At 37.9% G+C, this 18,318-nt stretch overlaps 23 non-coding genes across 23 annotated transcripts; all 23 read right to left on the bottom strand.

The window, feature by feature from the left end:
• Positions 1 to 253: 253 nt before the first annotated feature.
• Positions 254 to 326, bottom strand: TRNAK-UUU (transfer RNA lysine (anticodon UUU)). The gene has a single exon. It is a non-coding gene; the product is annotated as a tRNA-Lys (tRNA).
• A 613-nt stretch (positions 327 to 939) lies between these two features.
• On the bottom strand, positions 940 to 1,012 carry TRNAK-UUU (transfer RNA lysine (anticodon UUU)). The gene has a single exon. It is a non-coding gene; the product is annotated as a tRNA-Lys (tRNA).
• Positions 1,013 to 1,621: 609 nt separating this feature from the next.
• On the bottom strand, positions 1,622 to 1,694 carry TRNAK-UUU (transfer RNA lysine (anticodon UUU)). The gene has a single exon. It is a non-coding gene; the product is annotated as a tRNA-Lys (tRNA).
• Positions 1,695 to 2,303: 609 nt separating this feature from the next.
• Positions 2,304 to 2,376, bottom strand: TRNAK-UUU (transfer RNA lysine (anticodon UUU)). Its single transcript has one exon. It is a non-coding gene; the product is annotated as a tRNA-Lys (tRNA).
• A 609-nt stretch (positions 2,377 to 2,985) lies between these two features.
• On the bottom strand, positions 2,986 to 3,058 carry TRNAK-UUU (transfer RNA lysine (anticodon UUU)). The gene has a single exon. It is a non-coding gene; the product is annotated as a tRNA-Lys (tRNA).
• Positions 3,059 to 5,039: 1,981 nt separating this feature from the next.
• On the bottom strand, positions 5,040 to 5,112 carry TRNAK-UUU (transfer RNA lysine (anticodon UUU)). Its single transcript has one exon. It is a non-coding gene; the product is annotated as a tRNA-Lys (tRNA).
• A 609-nt stretch (positions 5,113 to 5,721) lies between these two features.
• TRNAK-UUU (transfer RNA lysine (anticodon UUU)) lies at positions 5,722 to 5,794 on the bottom strand. The gene has a single exon. It is a non-coding gene; the product is annotated as a tRNA-Lys (tRNA).
• Positions 5,795 to 6,402: 608 nt separating this feature from the next.
• Positions 6,403 to 6,475, bottom strand: TRNAK-UUU (transfer RNA lysine (anticodon UUU)). The gene has a single exon. It is a non-coding gene; the product is annotated as a tRNA-Lys (tRNA).
• A 613-nt stretch (positions 6,476 to 7,088) lies between these two features.
• TRNAK-UUU (transfer RNA lysine (anticodon UUU)) lies at positions 7,089 to 7,161 on the bottom strand. Its single transcript has one exon. It is a non-coding gene; the product is annotated as a tRNA-Lys (tRNA).
• A 608-nt stretch (positions 7,162 to 7,769) lies between these two features.
• TRNAK-UUU (transfer RNA lysine (anticodon UUU)) lies at positions 7,770 to 7,842 on the bottom strand. Its single transcript has one exon. It is a non-coding gene; the product is annotated as a tRNA-Lys (tRNA).
• Positions 7,843 to 8,451: 609 nt separating this feature from the next.
• Positions 8,452 to 8,524, bottom strand: TRNAK-UUU (transfer RNA lysine (anticodon UUU)). The gene has a single exon. It is a non-coding gene; the product is annotated as a tRNA-Lys (tRNA).
• A 604-nt stretch (positions 8,525 to 9,128) lies between these two features.
• TRNAK-UUU (transfer RNA lysine (anticodon UUU)) lies at positions 9,129 to 9,201 on the bottom strand. The gene has a single exon. It is a non-coding gene; the product is annotated as a tRNA-Lys (tRNA).
• Positions 9,202 to 9,805: 604 nt separating this feature from the next.
• TRNAK-UUU (transfer RNA lysine (anticodon UUU)) lies at positions 9,806 to 9,878 on the bottom strand. The gene has a single exon. It is a non-coding gene; the product is annotated as a tRNA-Lys (tRNA).
• A 608-nt stretch (positions 9,879 to 10,486) lies between these two features.
• TRNAK-UUU (transfer RNA lysine (anticodon UUU)) lies at positions 10,487 to 10,559 on the bottom strand. Its single transcript has one exon. It is a non-coding gene; the product is annotated as a tRNA-Lys (tRNA).
• A 604-nt stretch (positions 10,560 to 11,163) lies between these two features.
• Positions 11,164 to 11,236, bottom strand: TRNAK-UUU (transfer RNA lysine (anticodon UUU)). The gene has a single exon. It is a non-coding gene; the product is annotated as a tRNA-Lys (tRNA).
• Positions 11,237 to 11,844: 608 nt separating this feature from the next.
• Positions 11,845 to 11,917, bottom strand: TRNAK-UUU (transfer RNA lysine (anticodon UUU)). The gene has a single exon. It is a non-coding gene; the product is annotated as a tRNA-Lys (tRNA).
• Positions 11,918 to 12,526: 609 nt separating this feature from the next.
• On the bottom strand, positions 12,527 to 12,599 carry TRNAK-UUU (transfer RNA lysine (anticodon UUU)). Its single transcript has one exon. It is a non-coding gene; the product is annotated as a tRNA-Lys (tRNA).
• Positions 12,600 to 13,203: 604 nt separating this feature from the next.
• Positions 13,204 to 13,276, bottom strand: TRNAK-UUU (transfer RNA lysine (anticodon UUU)). The gene has a single exon. It is a non-coding gene; the product is annotated as a tRNA-Lys (tRNA).
• Positions 13,277 to 13,880: 604 nt separating this feature from the next.
• Positions 13,881 to 13,953, bottom strand: TRNAK-UUU (transfer RNA lysine (anticodon UUU)). The gene has a single exon. It is a non-coding gene; the product is annotated as a tRNA-Lys (tRNA).
• A 604-nt stretch (positions 13,954 to 14,557) lies between these two features.
• Positions 14,558 to 14,630, bottom strand: TRNAK-UUU (transfer RNA lysine (anticodon UUU)). Its single transcript has one exon. It is a non-coding gene; the product is annotated as a tRNA-Lys (tRNA).
• A 609-nt stretch (positions 14,631 to 15,239) lies between these two features.
• Positions 15,240 to 15,312, bottom strand: TRNAK-UUU (transfer RNA lysine (anticodon UUU)). Its single transcript has one exon. It is a non-coding gene; the product is annotated as a tRNA-Lys (tRNA).
• Positions 15,313 to 15,921: 609 nt separating this feature from the next.
• Positions 15,922 to 15,994, bottom strand: TRNAK-UUU (transfer RNA lysine (anticodon UUU)). The gene has a single exon. It is a non-coding gene; the product is annotated as a tRNA-Lys (tRNA).
• Positions 15,995 to 16,603: 609 nt separating this feature from the next.
• Positions 16,604 to 16,676, bottom strand: TRNAK-UUU (transfer RNA lysine (anticodon UUU)). Its single transcript has one exon. It is a non-coding gene; the product is annotated as a tRNA-Lys (tRNA).
• Between the last annotated feature and the right edge of the window lie 1,642 nt (positions 16,677 to 18,318).

The raw sequence follows: 18,318 nt of genomic DNA, 5'->3' as shown, positions 1-18,318 counted from the left end.
AGAAAAGTAGAACTCACTTTGGTTCTGCTTGCTTTTTATGGGAAACATATGTTCCTGCTTAATATCACTGTACAATGCCAAAATCAAGCAAAGCATCGTGCATTCAGTTTGGACATATTCAAATGTATCTTTTCCTATCTAGAAGAAAAGCAACATTTTTATTTTTTAATAACAAATGAGTGAACTAAGCATGTAACTTAACTTAAAGCACAAGCTGAAATTTAAACAAAGTGATAGGATGAAATTTAAAAGACGCCTGAACAGGGACTTGAACCCTGGACCCTCAGATTAAAAGTCTGATGCTCTACCGACTGAGCTACCCAGGCCCTTTCCAGAAAAAAGTTTGTACATTTTTTAAGATTCTCTTCCTATTCATCGACCTGTACCCTAAGATATGCTGCTTTCTTTATGTCACTGTGCAAACTCAAAATCAAAGTCAACACTGTCTGCCAGCACAATGAGGTGTCAGGTTACATCTCTTTTTTAACTCTATGCATAGGAAAATGGGAAAGAGCAGTGTTGAGCACTCAGCCCAGTGAAAAGCTATCAGACTTGTGCAGTTACAAGCAGGTGGAGCTGCAACATCAAGCAATTGATTTAGCTTTCTCCAAAGCTGAATTCACATACGTACAGCTCAGTACTGATGTTTATTGTCTTTCATAATGTTGATGCCACATGTGCTACAGAGAAAAGTAGAACTCACTTTGGTTCTGCTTGCTTTTTATGGGAAACATATGTTCCTGCTTAATATCACTGTACAATGCCAAAATCAAGCAAAGCATCGTGCATTCAGATTGGACATATTCAAATGTATCTTTTCCTATCTAGAAGAAAAGCAACATTTTTATTTTTTAATAACAAATGAGTGAACTAAGCATGTAACTTAACTTAAAGTACAAGCTGAAATTTAAACAAAGTGATAGGATGAAATTTAAAAGACGCCTGAACAGGGACTTGAACCCTGGACCCTCAGATTAAAAGTCTGATGCTCTACCGACTGAGCTACCCAGGCCCTCTCCAGAAAAAAGTTTGTACATTTTTTAAGATTCTCTTCCTATTCATCGATCTGTACCCTAAGATATGCTGCTTTCTTTATGTCACTGTGCAAACTCAAAATCAAAGTCAACACTGCCAGCACAATGAGGTGTCAGGTTACATCTCTTTTTTAACTCTATGCATAGGAAAATGGGAAAGAGCAGTGTTGAGCACTCAGCCCAGTGAAAAGCTATCAGACTTGTGCAGTTACAAGCAGGTGGAGCTGCAACATCAAGCAATTGATTTAGCTTTCTCCAAAGCTGAATTCACATACGTACAGCTCAGTACTGATGTTTATTGTCTTTCATAATGTTGATGCCACATGTGCTACAGAGAAAAGTAGAACTCACTTTGGTTCTGCTTGCTTTTTATGGGAAACATATGTTCCTGCTTAATATCACTGTACAATGCCAAAATCAAGCAAAGCATCGTGCATTCAGTTTGGACATATTCAAATGTATCTTTTCCTATCTAGAAGAAAAGCAACATTTTTATTTTTTAATAACAAATGAGTGAACTAAGCATGTAACTTAACTTAAAGCACAAGCTGAAATTTAAACAATGTGATAGGATGAAATTTAAAAGACGCCTGAACAGGGACTTGAACCCTGGACCCTCAGATTAAAAGTCTGATGCTCTACCGACTGAGCTACCCAGGCCCTCTCCAGAAAAAAGTTTGTACATTTTTTAAGATTCTCTTCCTATTCATCGATCTGTACCCTAAGATATGCTGCTTTCTTTATGTCACTGTGCAAACTCAAAATCAAAGTCAACACTGCCAGCACAATGAGGTGTCAGGTTACATCTCTTTTTTAACTCTATGCATAGGAAAATGGGAAAGAGCAGTGTTGAGCACTCAGCCCAGTGAAAAGCTATCAGACTTGTGCAGTTACAAGCAGGTGGAGCTGCAACATCAAGCAATTGATTTAGCTTTCTCCAAAGCTGAATTCACATACGTACAGCTCAGTACTGATGTTTATTGTCTTTCATAATGTTGATGCCACATGTGCTACAGAGAAAAGTAGAACTCACTTTGGTTCTGCTTGCTTTTTATGGGAAACATATGTTCCTGCTTAATATCACTGTACAATGCCAAAATCAAGCAAAGCATCGTGCATTCAGTTTGGACATATTCAAATGTATCTTTTCCTATCTAGAAGAAAAGCAACATTTTTATTTTTTAATAACAAATGAGTGAACTAAGCATGTAACTTAACTTAAAGCACAAGCTGAAATTTAAACAAAGTGATAGGATGAAATTTAAAAGACGCCTGAACAGGGACTTGAACCCTGGACCCTCAGATTAAAAGTCTGATGCTCTACCGACTGAGCTACCCAGGCCCTCTCCAGAAAAAAGTTTGTACATTTTTTAAGATTCTCTTCCTATTCATCGATCTGTACCCTAAGATATGCTGCTTTCTTTATGTCACTGTGCAAACTCAAAATCAAAGTCAACACTGCCAGCACAATGAGGTGTCAGGTTACATCTCTTTTTTAACTCTATGCATAGGAAAATGGGAAAGAGCAGTGTTGAGCACTCAGCCCAGTGAAAAGCTATCAGACTTGTGCAGTTACAAGCAGGTGGAGCTGCAACATCAAGCAATTGATTTAGCTTTCTCCAAAGCTGAATTCACATACGTACAGCTCAGTACTGATGTTTATTGTCTTTCATAATGTTGATGCCACATGTGCTACAGAGAAAAGTAGAACTCACTTTGGTTCTGCTTGCTTTTTATGGGAAACATATGTTCCTGCTTAATATCACTGTACAATGCCAAAATCAAGCAAAGCATCGTGCATTCAGTTTGGACATATTCAAATGTATCTTTTCCTATCTAGAAGAAAAGCAACATTTTTATTTTTTAATAACAAATGAGTGAACTAAGCATGTAACTTAACTTAAAGCACAAGCTGAAATTTAAACAAAGTGATAGGATGAAATTTAAAAGACGCCTGAACAGGGACTTGAACCCTGGACCCTCAGATTAAAAGTCTGATGCTCTACCGACTGAGCTACCCAGGCCCTTTCCAGAAAAAAGTTTGTACATTTTTTAAGATTCTCTTCCTATTCATCGACCTGTACCCTAAGATATGCTGCTTTCTTTATGTCACTGTGCAAACTCAAAATCAAAGTCAACACTGTCTGCCAGCACAATGAGGTGTCAGGTTACATCTCTTTTTTAACTCTATGCATAGGAAAATGGGAAAGAGCAGTGTTGAGCACTCAGCCCAGTGAAAAGCTATCAGACTTGTGCAGTTACAAGCAGGTGGAGCTGCAACATCAAGCAATTGATTTAGCTTTCTCCAAAGCTGAATTCACATACGTACAGCTCAGTACTGATGTTTATTGTCTTTCATAATGTTGATGCCACATGTGCTACAGAGAAAAGTAGAACTCACTTTGGTTCTGCTTGCTTTTTATGGGAAACATATGTTCCTGCTTAATATCACTGTACAATGCCAAAATCAAGCAAAGCATCGTGCATTCAGTTTGGACATATTCAAATGTATCTTTTCCTATCTAGAAGAAAAGCAACATTTTTATTTTTTAATAACAAATGAGTGAACTAAGCATGTAACTGAACTTAAAGTACAAGCTGAAATTTAAACAAAGTGATAGGATGAAATTTAAAAAACGCCTGAAAAGGGACTTGAACCCTGGACTCTCAGATTAAAAGTCTGATGCTCTACCGACTGAGATACCCAGGCCCTCTCCAGAAAAAAGTTTGTACATTTTTTAAGATTCTCTTCCTATTCATCGACCTGTACCCTAAGATATGCTGCTTTCTTTATGTCACTGTGCAAACTCAAAATCAAAGTCAACACTGTCTGCCAGCACAATGAGGTGTCAGGTTACATCTCTTTTTTAACTCTATGCATAGGAAAATGGGAAAGAGCAGTGTTGAGCACTCAGCCCAGTGAAAAGCTATCAGACTTGTGCAGTTACAAGCAGGTGGAGCTGCAACATCAAGCAATTGATTTAGCTTTCTCCAAAGCTGAATTCACATACGTACAGCTCAGTACTGATGTTTATTGTCTTTCATAATGTTGATGCCACATGTGCTACAGAGAAAAGTAGAACTCACTTTGGTTCTGCTTGCTTTTTATGGGAAACACATGTTCCTGCTTAATATCACTGTACAATGCCAAAATCAAGCAAAGCATCGTGCATTCAGTTTGGACATATTCAAATGTATCTTTTCCTATCTAGAAGAAAAGCAACATTTTTATTTTTTAATAACAAATGAGTGAACTAAGCATGTAACTTAACTTAAAGCACAAGCTGAAATTTAAACAAAGTGATAGGATGAAATTTAAAAGACGCCTGAACAGGGACTTGAACCCTGGACCCTCAGATTTAAAGTCTGATGCTCTACCGACTGAGCTACCCAGGCCCTCTCCAGAAAAAAGTTTGTACATTTTTTAAGATTCTCTTCCTATTCATCGATCTGTACCCTAAGATATGCTGCTTTCTTTATGTCACTGTGCAAACTCAAAATCAAAGTCAACACTGCCAGCACAATGAGGTGTCAGGTTACATCTCTTTTTTAACTCTATGCATAGGAAAATGGGAAAGAGCAGTGTTGAGCACTCAGCCCAGTGAAAAGCTATCAGACTTGTGCAGTTACAAGCAGGTGGAGCTGCAACATCAAGCAATTGATTTAGCTTTCTCCAAAGCTGAATTCACATACGTACAGCTCAGTACTGATGTTTATTGTCTTTCATAATGTTGATGCCACATGTGCTACAGAGAAAAGTAGAACTCACTTTGGTTCTGCTTGCTTTTTATGGGAAACACATGTTCCTGCTTAATATCACTGTACAATGCCAAAATCAAGCAAAGCATCGTGCATTCAGTTTGGACATATTCAAATGTATCTTTTCCTATCTAGAAGAAAAGCAACATTTTTATTTTTTAATAACAAATGAGTGAACTAAGCATGTAACTTAACTTAAAGCACAAGCTGAAATTTAAACAAAGTGATAGGATGAAATTTAAAAGACGCCTGAACAGGGACTTGAACCCTGGACCCTCAGATTAAAAGTCTGATGCTCTACCGACTGAGCTACCCAGGCCCTCTCCAGAAAAAAGTTTGTACATTTTTTAAGATTCTCTTCCTATTCATCGATCTGTACCCTAAGATATGCTGCTTTCTTTATGTCACTGTGCAAACTCAAAATCAAAGTCAACACTGCCAGCACAATGAGGTGTCAGGTTACATCTCTTTTTTAACTCTATGCATAGGAAAATGGGAAAGAGCAGTGTTGAGCACTCAGCCCAGTGAAAAGCTATCAGACTTGTGCAGTTACAAGCAGGTGGAGCTGCAACATCAAGCAATTGATTTAGCTTTCCCCAAAGCTGAATTCACATACGTACAGCTCAGTACTGATGTTTATTGTCTTTCATAATGTTGATGCCACATGTGCTACAGAGAAAAGTAGAACTCACTTTGGTTCTGCTTGCTTTTTATGGGAAACATATGTTCCTGCTTAATATCACTGTACAATGCCAAAATCAAGCAAAGCATCGTGCATTCAGTTTGGACATATTCAAATGTATCTTTTCCTATCTAGAAGAAAAGCAACATTTTTATTTTTTAATAACAAATGAGTGAACTAAGCATGTAACTTAACTTAAAGCACAAGCTGAAATTTAAACAAAGTGATAGGATGAAATTTAAAAGACGCCTGAACAGGGACTTGAACCCTGGACCCTCAGATTAAAAGTCTGATGCTCTACCGACTGAGCTACCCAGGCCCTCTCCAGAAAAAAGTTTGTACATTTTTTAAGATTCTCTTCCTATTCATCGATCTGTACCCTAAGATATGCTGCTTTCTTTATGTCACTGTGCAAACTCAAAATCAAAGTCAACACTGCCAGCACAATGAGGTGTCAGGTTACATCTCTTTTTTAACTCTATGCATAGGAAAATGGGAAAGAGCAGTGTTGAGCACTCAGCCCAGTGAAAAGCTATCAGACTTGTGCAGTTACAAGCAGGTGGAGCTGCAACATCAAGCAATTGATTTAGCTTTCTCCAAAGCTGAATTCACATACGTACAGCTCAGTACTGATGTTTATTGTCTTTCATAATGTTGATGCCACATGTGCTACAGAGAAAAGTAGAACTCACTGTGGTTCTGCTTGCTTTTTATGGGAAACATATGTTCCTGCTTAATATCACTGTACAATGCCAAAATCAAGCAAAGCATCGTGCATTCAGTTTGGACATATTCAAATGTATCTTTTCCTATCTAGAAGAAAAGCAACATTTTTATTTTTTAATACAAATGAGTGAACTAAGCATGTAACTTAACTTAAAGCACAAGCTGAAATTTAAACAAAGTGATAGGATGAAATTTAAAAGACGCCTGAACAGGGACTTGAACCCTGGACCCTCAGATTAAAAGTCTGATGCTCTACCGACTGAGCTACCCAGGCCCTTTCCAGAAAAAAGTTTGTACATTTTTTAAGATTCTCTTCCTATTCATCGATCTGTACCCTAAGATATGCTGCTTTCTTTATGTCACTGTGCAAACTCAAAATCAAAGTCAACACTGTCTGCCAGCACAATGAGGTGTCAGGTTACATCTCTTTTTTAACTCTATGCATAGGAAAATGGGAAAGAGCAGTGTTGAGCACTCAGCCCAGTGAAAAGCTATCAGACTTGTGCAGTTACAAGCAGGTGGAGCTGCAACATCAAGCAATTGATTTAGCTTTCTCCAAAGCTGAATTCACATACGTACAGCTCAGTACTGATGTTTATTGTCTTTCATAATGTTGATGCCACATGTGCTACAGAGAAAAGTAGAACTCACTTTGGTTCTGCTTGCTTTTTATGGGAAACATATGTTCCTGCTTAATATCACTGTACAATGCAAAAATCAAGCAAAGCATCGTGCATTCAGTTTGGACATAATCAAATGTATCTTTTCCTATCTAGAAGAAAAGCCACAATTTTTTTTTTTAATAACAAATGAGTGAACTAAGCATGTAACTTAACTTAAAGCACAAGCTGAAATTTAAACAAAGTGATAGGATGAAATTTAAAAGACGCCTGAACAGGGACTTGAACCCTGGACCCTCAGATTAAAAGTCTGATGCTCTACCGACTGAGCTACCCAGGCCCTCTCCAGAAAAAAGTTTGTACATTTTTTAAGATTCTCTTCCTATTCATCGATCTGTACCCTAAGATATGCTGCTTTCTTTATGTCACTGTGCAAACTCAAAATCAAAGTCAACACTGCCAGCACAATGAGGTGTCAGGTTACATCTCTTTTTTAACTCTATGCATAGGAAAATGGGAAAGAGCAGTGTTGAGCACTCAGCCCAGTGAAAAGCTATCAGACTTGTGCAGTTACAAGCAGGTGGAGCTGCAACATCAAGCAATTGATTTAGCTTTCTCCAAAGCTGAATTCACATACGTACAGCTCAGTACTGATGTTTATTGTCTTTCATAATGTTGATGCCACATGTGCTACAGAGAAAAGTAGAACTCACTGTGGTTCTGCTTGCTTTTTATGGGAAACATATGTTCCTGCTTAATATCACTGTACAATGCCAAAATCAAGCAAAGCATCGTGCATTCAGTTTGGACATATTCAAATGTATCTTTTCCTATCTAGAAGAAAAGCAACATTTTTATTTTTTAATACAAATGAGTGAACTAAGCATGTAACTTAACTTAAAGCACAAGCTGAAATTTAAACAAAGTGATAGGATGAAATTTAAAAGACGCCTGAACAGGGACTTGAACCCTGGACCCTCAGATTAAAAGTCTGATGCTCTACCGACTGAGCTACCCAGGCCCTTTCCAGAAAAAAGTTTGTACATTTTTTAAGATTCTCTTCCTATTCATCGATCTGTACCCTAAGATATGCTGCTTTCTTTATGTCACTGTGCAAACTCAAAATCAAAGTCAACACTGCCAGCACAATGAGGTGTCAGGTTACATCTCTTTTTTAACTCTATGCATAGGAAAATGGGAAAGAGCAGTGTTGAGCACTCAGCCCAGTGAAAAGCTATCAGACTTGTGCAGTTACAAGCAGGTGGAGCTGCAACATCAAGCAATTGATTTAGCTTTCTCCAAAGCTGAATTCACATACGTACAGCTCAGTACTGATGTTTATTGTCTTTCATAATGTTGATGCCACATGTGCTACAGAGAAAAGTAGAACTCACTTTGGTTCTGCTTGCTTTTTATGGGAAACATATGTTCCTGCTTAATATCACTGTACAATGCCAAAATCAAGCAAAGCATCGTGCATTCAGTTTGGACATATTCAAATGTATCTTTTCCTATCTAGAAGAAAAGCAACATTTTTATTTTTTAATAACAAATGAGTGAACTAAGCATGTAACTTAACTTAAAGCACAAGCTGAAATTTAAACAAAGTGATAGGATGAAATTTAAAAGATGCCTGAACAGGGACTTGAACCCTGGACCCTCAGATTAAAAGTCTGATGCTCTACCGACTGAGCTACCCAGGCCCTCTCCAGAAAAAAGTTTGTACATTTTTTTTCCTATTCATCGACCTGTACCCTAAGATATGCTGCTTTCTTTATGTCACTGTGCAAACTCAAAATCAAAGTCAACACTGTCTGCCAGCACAATGAGGTGTCAGGTTACATCTCTTTTTTAACTCTATGCATAGGAAAATGGGAAAGAGCAGTGTTGAGCACTCAGCCCAGTGAAAAGCTATCAGACTTGTGCAGTTACAAGCAGGTGGAGCTGCAACATCAAGCAATTGATTTAGCTTTCTCCAAAGCTGAATTCACATACGTACAGCTCAGTACTGATGTTTATTGTCTTTCATAATGTTGATGCCACATGTGCTACAGAGAAAAGTAGAACTCACTTTGGTTCTGCTTGCTTTTTATGGGAAACATATGTTCCTGCTTAATATCACTGTACAATGCCAAAATCAAGCAAAGCATCGTGCATTCAGTTTGGACATATTCAAATGTATCTTTTCCTATCTAGAAGAAAAGCAACATTTTTATTTTTTAATAACAAATGAGTGAACTAAGCATGTAACTTAACTTAAAGCACAAGCTGAAATTTAAACAAAGTGATAGGATGAAATTTAAAAGACGCCTGAACAGGGACTTGAACCCTGGACCCTCAGATTAAAAGTCTGATGCTCTACCGACTGAGCTACCCAGGCCCTCTCCAGAAAAAAGTTTGTACATTTTTTTTCCTATTCATCGACCTGTACCCTAAGATATGCTGCTTTCTTTATGTCACTGTGCAAACTCAAAATCAAAGTCAACACTGTCTGCCAGCACAATGAGGTGTCAGGTTACATCTCTTTTTTAACTCTATGCATAGGAAAATGGGAAAGAGCAGTGTTGAGCACTCAGCCCAGTGAAAAGCTATCAGACTTGTGCAGTTACAAGCAGGTGGAGCTGCAACATCAAGCAATTGATTTAGCTTTCTCCAAAGCTGAATTCACATACGTACAGCTCAGTACTGATGTTTATTGTCTTTCATAATGTTGATGCCACATGTGCTACAGAGAAAAGTAGAACTCACTTTGGTTCTGCTTGCTTTTTATGGGAAACATATGTTCCTGCTTAATATCACTGTACAATGCCAAAATCAAGCAAAGCATCGTGCATTCAGTTTGGACATATTCAAATGTATCTTTTCCTATCTAGAAGAAAAGCAACATTTTTTTTTTTTAATAACAAATGAGTGAACTAAGCATGTAACTTAACTTAAAGCACAAGCTGAAATTTAAACAAAGTGATAGGATGAAATTTAAAAGACGCCTGAACAGGGACTTGAACCCTGGACCCTCAGATTAAAAGTCTGATGCTCTACCGACTGAGCTACCCAGGCCCTCTCCAGAAAAAAGTTTGTACATTTTTTAAGATTCTCTTCCTATTCATCGATCTGTACCCTAAGATATGCTGCTTTCTTTATGTCACTGTGCAAACTCAAAATCAAAGTCAACACTGCCAGCACAATGAGGTGTCAGGTTACATCTCTTTTTTAACTCTATGCATAGGAAAATGGGAAAGAGCAGTGTTGAGCACTCAGCCCAGTGAAAAGCTATCAGACTTGTGCAGTTACAAGCAGGTGGAGCTGCAACATCAAGCAATTGATTTAGCTTTCTCCAAAGCTGAATTCACATACGTACAGCTCAGTACTGATGTTTATTGTCTTTCATAATGTTGATGCCACATGTGCTACAGAGAAAAGTAGAACTCACTGTGGTTCTGCTTGCTTTTTATGGGAAACATATGTTCCTGCTTAATATCACTGTACAATGCCAAAATCAAGCAAAGCATCGTGCATTCAGTTTGGACATATTCAAATGTATCTTTTCCTATCTAGAAGAAAAGCAACATTTTTATTTTTTAATACAAAAGAGTGAACTAAGCATGTAACTTAACTTAAAGCACAAGCTGAAATTTAAACAAAGTGATAGGATGAAATTTAAAAGACGCCTGAACAGGGACTTGAACCCTGGACCCTCAGATTAAAAGTCTGATGCTCTACCGACTGAGCTACCCAGGCCCTCTCCAGAAAAAAGTTTGTACATTTTTTTTCCTATTCATTGACCTGTACCCTAAGATATGCTGCTTTCTTTATGTCACTGTGCAAACTCAAAATCAAAGTCAACACTGTCTGCCAGCACAATGAGGTGTCAGGTTACATCTCTTTTTTAACTCTATGCATAGGAAAATGGGAAAGAGCAGTGTTGAGCACTCAGCCCAGTGAAAAGCTATCAGACTTGTGCAGTTACAAGCAGGTGGAGCTGCAACATCAAGCAATTGATTTAGCTTTCTCCAAAGCTGAATTCACATACGTACAGCTCAGTACTGATGTTTATTGTCTTTCATAATGTTGATGCCACATGTGCTACAGAGAAAAGTAGAACTCACTTTGGTTCTGCTTGCTTTTTATGGGAAACATATGTTCCTGCTTAATATCACTGTACAATGCAAAAATCAAGCAAAGCATCGTGCATTCAGTTTGGACATAATCAAATGTATCTTTTCCTATCTAGAAGAAAAGCCACAATTTTTTTTTTTAATAACAAATGAGTGAACTAAGCATGTAACTTAACTTAAAGCACAAGCTGAAATTTAAACAAAGTGATAGGATGAAATTTAAAAGACGCCTGAACAGGGACTTGAACCCTGGACCCTCAGATTAAAAGTCTGATGCTCTACCGACTGAGCTACCCAGGCCCTCTCCAGAAAAAAGTTTGTACATTTTTTAAGATTCTCTTCCTATTCATCGATCTGTACCCTAAGATATGCTGCTTTCTTTATGTCACTGTGCAAACTCAAAATCAAAGTCAACACTGCCAGCACAATGAGGTGTCAGGTTACATCTCTTTTTTAACTCTATGCATAGGAAAATGGGAAAGAGCAGTGTTGAGCACTCAGCCCAGTGAAAAGCTATCAGACTTGTGCAGTTACAAGCAGGTGGAGCTGCAACATCAAGCAATTGATTTAGCTTTCTCCAAAGCTGAATTCACATACGTACAGCTCAGTACTGATGTTTATTGTCTTTCATAATGTTGATGCCACATGTGCTACAGAGAAAAGTAGAACTCACTGTGGTTCTGCTTGCTTTTTATGGGAAACATATGTTCCTGCTTAATATCACTGTACAATGCCAAAATCAAGCAAAGCATCGTGCATTCAGTTTGGACATATTCAAATGTATCTTTTCCTATCTAGAAGAAAAGCAACATTTTTATTTTTTAATACAAATGAGTGAACTAAGCATGTAACTTAACTTAAAGCACAAGCTGAAATTTAAACAAAGTGATAGGATGAAATTTAAAAGACGCCTGAACAGGGACTTGAACCCTGGACCCTCAGATTAAAAGTCTGATGCTCTACCGACTGAGCTACCCAGGCCCTTTCCAGAAAAAAGTTTGTACATTTTTTAAGATTCTCTTCCTATTCATCGATCTGTACCCTAAGATATGCTGCTTTCTTTATGTCACTGTGCAAACTCAAAATCAAAGTCAACACTGCCAGCACAATGAGGTGTCAGGTTACATCTCTTTTTTAACTCTATGCATAGGAAAATGGGAAAGAGCAGTGTTGAGCACTCAGCCCAGTGAAAAGCTATCAGACTTGTGCAGTTACAAGCAGGTGGAGCTGCAACATCAAGCAATTGATTTAGCTTTCTCCAAAGCTGAATTCACATACGTACAGCTCAGTACTGATGTTTATTGTCTTTCATAATGTTGATGCCACATGTGCTACAGAGAAAAGTAGAACTCACTTTGGTTCTGCTTGCTTTTTATGGGAAACATATGTTCCTGCTTAATATCACTGTACAATGCCAAAATCAAGCAAAGCATCGTGCATTCAGTTTGGACATATTCAAATGTATCTTTTCCTATCTAGAAGAAAAGCAACATTTTTATTTTTTAATAACAAATGAGTGAACTAAGCATGTAACTTAACTTAAAGCACAAGCTGAAATTTAAACAAAGTGATAGGATGAAATTTAAAAGATGCCTGAACAGGGACTTGAACCCTGGACCCTCAGATTAAAAGTCTGATGCTCTACCGACTGAGCTACCCAGGCCCTCTCCAGAAAAAAGTTTGTACATTTTTTTTCCTATTCATCGACCTGTACCCTAAGATATGCTGCTTTCTTTATGTCACTGTGCAAACTCAAAATCAAAGTCAACACTGTCTGCCAGCACAATGAGGTGTCAGGTTACATCTCTTTTTTAACTCTATGCATAGGAAAATGGGAAAGAGCAGTGTTGAGCACTCAGCCCAGTGAAAAGCTATCAGACTTGTGCAGTTACAAGCAGGTGGAGCTGCAACATCAAGCAATTGATTTAGCTTTCTCCAAAGCTGAATTCACATACGTACAGCTCAGTACTGATGTTTATTGTCTTTCATAATGTTGATGCCACATGTGCTACAGAGAAAAGTAGAACTCACTTTGGTTCTGCTTGCTTTTTATGGGAAACATATGTTCCTGCTTAATATCACTGTACAATGCCAAAATCAAGCAAAGCATCGTGCATTCAGTTTGGACATATTCAAATGTATCTTTTCCTATCTAGAAGAAAAGCAACATTTTTATTTTTTAATAACAAATGAGTGAACTAAGCATGTAACTTAACTTAAAGCACAAGCTGAAATTTAAACAAAGTGATAGGATGAAATTTAAAAGACGCCTGAACAGGGACTTGAACCCTGGACCCTCAGATTAAAAGTCTGATGCTCTACCGACTGAGCTACCCAGGCCCTCTCCAGAAAAAAGTTTGTACATTTTTTTTCCTATTCATCGACCTGTACCCTAAGATATGCTGCTTTCTTTATGTCACTGTGCAAACTCAAAATCAAAGTCAACACTGTCTGCCAGCACAATGAGGTGTCAGGTTACATCTCTTTTTTAACTCTATGCATAGGAAAATGGGAAAGAGCAGTGTTGAGCACTCAGCCCAGTGAAAAGCTATCAGACTTGTGCAGTTACAAGCAGGTGGAGCTGCAACATCAAGCAATTGATTTAGCTTTCTCCAAAGCTGAATTCACATACGTACAGCTCAGTACTGATGTTTATTGTCTTTCATAATGTTGATGCCACATGTGCTACAGAGAAAAGTAGAACTCACTTTGGTTCTGCTTGCTTTTTATGGGAAACATATGTTCCTGCTTAATATCACTGTACAATGCCAAAATCAAGCAAAGCATCGTGCATTCAGTTTGGACATATTCAAATGTATCTTTTCCTATCTAGAAGAAAAGCAACATTTTTATTTTTTAATAACAAATGAGTGAACTAAGCATGTAACTTAACTTAAAGCACAAGCTGAAATTTAAACAAAGTGATAGGATGAAATTTAAAAGACGCCTGAACAGGGACTTGAACCCTGGACCCTCAGATTAAAAGTCTGATGCTCTACCGACTGAGCTACCCAGGCCCTCTCCAGAAAAAAGTTTGTACATTTTTTTTCCTATTCATCGACCTGTACCCTAAGATATGCTGCTTTCTTTATGTCACTGTGCAAACTCAAAATCAAAGTCAACACTGTCTGCCAGCACAATGAGGTGTCAGGTTACATCTCTTTTTTAACTCTATGCATAGGAAAATGGGAAAGAGCAGTGTTGAGCACTCAGCCCAGTGAAAAGCTATCAGACTTGTGCAGTTACAAGCAGGTGGAGCTGCAACATCAAGCAATTGATTTAGCTTTCTCCAAAGCTGAATTCACATACGTACAGCTCAGTACTGATGTTTATTGTCTTTCATAATGTTGATGCCACATGTGCTACAGAGAAAAGTAGAACTCACTTTGGTTCTGCTTGCTTTTTATGGGAAACATATGTTCCTGCTTAATATCACTGTACAATGCCAAAATCAAGCAAAGCATCGTGCATTCAGATTGGACATATTCAAATGTATCTTTTCCTATCTAGAAGAAAAGCAACATTTTTATTTTTTAATAACAAATGAGTGAACTAAGCATGTAACTTAACTTAAAGTACAAGCTGAAATTTAAACAAAGTGATAGGATGAAATTTAAAAGACGCCTGAACAGGGACTTGAACCCTGGACCCTCAGATTAAAAGTCTGATGCTCTACCGACTGAGCTACCCAGGCCCTCTCCAGAAAAAAGTTTGTACATTTTTTAAGATTCTCTTCCTATTCATCGATCTGTACCCTAAGATATGCTGCTTTCTTTATGTCACTGTGCAAACTCAAAATCAAAGTCAACACTGCCAGCACAATGAGGTGTCAGGTTACATCTCTTTTTTAACTCTATGCATAGGAAAATGGGAAAGAGCAGTGTTGAGCACTCAGCCCAGTGAAAAGCTATCAGACTTGTGCAGTTACAAGCAGGTGGAGCTGCAACATCAAGCAATTGATTTAGCTTTCTCCAAAGCTGAATTCACATACGTACAGCTCAGTACTGATGTTTATTGTCTTTCATAATGTTGATGCCACATGTGCTACAGAGAAAAGTAGAACTCACTTTGGTTCTGCTTGCTTTTTATGGGAAACATATGTTCCTGCTTAATATCACTGTACAATGCCAAAATCAAGCAAAGCATCGTGCATTCAGTTTGGACATATTCAAATGTATCTTTTCCTATCTAGAAGAAAAGCAACATTTTTATTTTTTAATAACAAATGAGTGAACTAAGCATGTAACTTAACTTAAAGCACAAGCTGAAATTTAAACAATGTGATAGGATGAAATTTAAAAGACGCCTGAACAGGGACTTGAACCCTGGACCCTCAGATTAAAAGTCTGATGCTCTACCGACTGAGCTACCCAGGCCCTCTCCAGAAAAAAGTTTGTACATTTTTTAAGATTCTCTTCCTATTCATCGATCTGTACCCTAAGATATGCTGCTTTCTTTATGTCACTGTGCAAACTCAAAATCAAAGTCAACACTGCCAGCACAATGAGGTGTCAGGTTACATCTCTTTTTTAACTCTATGCATAGGAAAATGGGAAAGAGCAGTGTTGAGCACTCAGCCCAGTGAAAAGCTATCAGACTTGTGCAGTTACAAGCAGGTGGAGCTGCAACATCAAGCAATTGATTTAGCTTTCTCCAAAGCTGAATTCACATACGTACAGCTCAGTACTGATGTTTATTGTCTTTCATAATGTTGATGCCACATGTGCTACAGAGAAAAGTAGAACTCACTTTGGTTCTGCTTGCTTTTTATGGGAAACATATGTTCCTGCTTAATATCACTGTACAATGCCAAAATCAAGCAAAGCATCGTGCATTCAGTTTGGACATATTCAAATGTATCTTTTCCTATCTAGAAGAAAAGCAACATTTTTATTTTTTAATAACAAATGAGTGAACTAAGCATGTAACTTAACTTAAAGCACAAGCTGAAATTTAAACAAAGTGATAGGATGAAATTTAAAAGACGCCTGAACAGGGACTTGAACCCTGGACCCTCAGATTAAAAGTCTGATGCTCTACCGACTGAGCTACCCAGGCCCTCTCCAGAAAAAAGTTTGTACATTTTTTAAGATTCTCTTCCTATTCATCGATCTGTACCCTAAGATATGCTGCTTTCTTTATGTCACTGTGCAAACTCAAAATCAAAGTCAACACTGCCAGCACAATGAGGTGTCAGGTTACATCTCTTTTTTAACTCTATGCATAGGAAAATGGGAAAGAGCAGTGTTGAGCACTCAGCCCAGTGAAAAGCTATCAGACTTGTGCAGTTACAAGCAGGTGGAGCTGCAACATCAAGCAATTGATTTAGCTTTCTCCAAAGCTGAATTCACATACGTACAGCTCAGTACTGATGTTTATTGTCTTTCATAATGTTGATGCCACATGTGCTACAGAGAAAAGTAGAACTCACTTTGGTTCTGCTTGCTTTTTATGGGAAACATATGTTCCTGCTTAATATCACTGTACAATGCCAAAATCAAGCAAAGCATCGTGCATTCAGTTTGGACATATTCAAATGTATCTTTTCCTATCTAGAAGAAAAGCAACATTTTTATTTTTTAATAACAAATGAGTGAACTAAGCATGTAACTTAACTTAAAGCACAAGCTGAAATTTAAACAAAGTGATAGGATGAAATTTAAAAGACGCCTGAACAGGGACTTGAACCCTGGACCCTCAGATTAAAAGTCTGATGCTCTACCGACTGAGCTACCCAGGCCCTTTCCAGAAAAAAGTTTGTACATTTTTTAAGATTCTCTTCCTATTCATCGACCTGTACCCTAAGATATGCTGCTTTCTTTATGTCACTGTGCAAACTCAAAATCAAAGTCAACACTGTCTGCCAGCACAATGAGGTGTCAGGTTACATCTCTTTTTTAACTCTATGCATAGGAAAATGGGAAAGAGCAGTGTTGAGCACTCAGCCCAGTGAAAAGCTATCAGACTTGTGCAGTTACAAGCAGGTGGAGCTGCAACATCAAGCAATTGATTTAGCTTTCTCCAAAGCTGAATTCACATACGTACAGCTCAGTACTGATGTTTATTGTCTTTCATAATGTTGATGCCACATGTGCTACAGAGAAAAGTAGAACTCACTTTGGTTCTGCTTGCTTTTTATGGGAAACATATGTTCCTGCTTAATATCACTGTACAATGCCAAAATCAAGCAAAGCATCGTGCATTCAGTTTGGACATATTCAAATGTATCTTTTCCTATCTAGAAGAAAAGCAACATTTTTATTTTTTAATAACAAATGAGTGAACTAAGCATGTAACTGAACTTAAAGTACAAGCTGAAATTTAAACAAAGTGATAGGATGAAATTTAAAAAACGCCTGAAAAGGGACTTGAACCCTGGACTCTCAGATTAAAAGTCTGATGCTCTACCGACTGAGATACCCAGGCCCTCTCCAGAAAAAAGTTTGTACATTTTTTAAGATTCTCTTCCTATTCATCGACCTGTACCCTAAGATATGCTGCTTTCTTTATGTCACTGTGCAAACTCAAAATCAAAGTCAACACTGTCTGCCAGCACAATGAGGTGTCAGGTTACATCTCTTTTTTAACTCTATGCATAGGAAAATGGGAAAGAGCAGTGTTGAGCACTCAGCCCAGTGAAAAGCTATCAGACTTGTGCAGTTACAAGCAGGTGGAGCTGCAACATCAAGCAATTGATTTAGCTTTCTCCAAAGCTGAATTCACATACGTACAGCTCAGTACTGATGTTTATTGTCTTTCATAATGTTGATGCCACATGTGCTACAGAGAAAAGTAGAACTCACTTTGGTTCTGCTTGCTTTTTATGGGAAACACATGTTCCTGCTTAATATCACTGTACAATGCCAAAATCAAGCAAAGCATCGTGCATTCAGTTTGGACATATTCAAATGTATCTTTTCCTATCTAGAAGAAAAGCAACATTTTTATTTTTTAATAACAAATGAGTGAACTAAGCATGTAACTTAACTTAAAGCACAAGCTGAAATTTAAACAAAGTGATAGGATGAAATTTAAAAGACGCCTGAACAGGGACTTGAACCCTGGACCCTCAGATTTAAAGTCTGATGCTCTACCGACTGAGCTACCCAGGCCCTCTCCAGAAAAAAGTTTGTACATTTTTTAAGATTCTCTTCCTATTCATCGATCTGTACCCTAAGATATGCTGCTTTCTTTATGTCACTGTGCAAACTCAAAATCAAAGTCAACACTGCCAGCACAATGAGGTGTCAGGTTACATCTCTTTTTTAACTCTATGCATAGGAAAATGGGAAAGAGCAGTGTTGAGCACTCAGCCCAGTGAAAAGCTATCAGACTTGTGCAGTTACAAGCAGGTGGAGCTGCAACATCAAGCAATTGATTTA

This window comes from Ranitomeya variabilis, chromosome 1 (assembly GCF_051348905.1).
Source record: "Ranitomeya variabilis isolate aRanVar5 chromosome 1, aRanVar5.hap1, whole genome shotgun sequence".
Lineage (NCBI taxonomy): Eukaryota > Metazoa > Chordata > Amphibia > Anura > Dendrobatidae > Ranitomeya > Ranitomeya variabilis.
Note: the sequence above shows the minus strand (reverse complement) of the source record. Positions and strands in the feature narration are given on the sequence as shown.